Raw genomic sequence first — 849 nt, forward strand, 5'->3', positions numbered from 1 at the left:
TGAGAGGGGAATCTTATCCAGGGTATTGACAGTGTCCGTGGGCATCTGGGCAGTGGGCTCCGGGCCCGCAATGGTGGCATGGATTCCCTCCTGGGGCAGTGCACTGGTGGGCAGTCCTCCCTGAAGTCCTGCAAAGTCCAATCTGTGTCCTTCCTGGGCTGTTTCCAGCTGGTCAATGGTAGGCAAGTGTTTTCCCCCTGCTGGAGTCTGCTTGGGATCAGGACATGGCAGTTAGCTAGGGCTCTGTGAATGCCATTTTCTGTAACCTGCTGTAGGCTGTCTGCAAGGAAAAAGAGGTCTACTGACTTTGGAACCCATTAAGTTTGATTGGAACAAGTGAAAAATGCCAGCTTTTCAGAGATTTTTCTTGAAGCTGGCAATTTCTACTAATGCCTGGTATTCTGGGTCAAATTAGATGGACCATTTCAGCCACCAAACAATGATATTCAAAGCAGCACAGGCAGAGTTCCCAAGCCAGATGGTATGCTATGAATGTGGTGCCTTGACTGCCTTTCTCTGGCAGCTGCTGATTCTCCTCCGGCTTTCTCTAGGGTGATCACCACAGGCGAGGATGTCATGGGGAGCAGAGATTGTGACCTCGCCATCCACAGCCTGCCAGCTGTGAGCAGAGACAATTCCCAGCACCTGTACTGGACTCTGGGAGATTCAGAGACCCAGGATGCCTCAGGGATCCTTTCTCTGCAACATGAAACATGGGGGCTGGATGTGGTGGACCATCCTGTCTGACCCCAGGGAGTGGAGAGGAGGCCCCTTGAGCCGGGCGTTCACCTCAAGGCAACCTTGTTCACAGCTAAGTGGGGAATTGAGTGGCTGGACAGAGATCTTTGA

The sequence above is a fragment of the Dipodomys merriami genome, unplaced genomic scaffold, assembly GCF_024711535.1.
Source record: "Dipodomys merriami isolate MVZ:Mamm:240054 unplaced genomic scaffold, mDipMer1.0.p SCAF_1189, whole genome shotgun sequence".
Taxonomy (NCBI): domain Eukaryota; kingdom Metazoa; phylum Chordata; class Mammalia; order Rodentia; family Heteromyidae; genus Dipodomys; species Dipodomys merriami.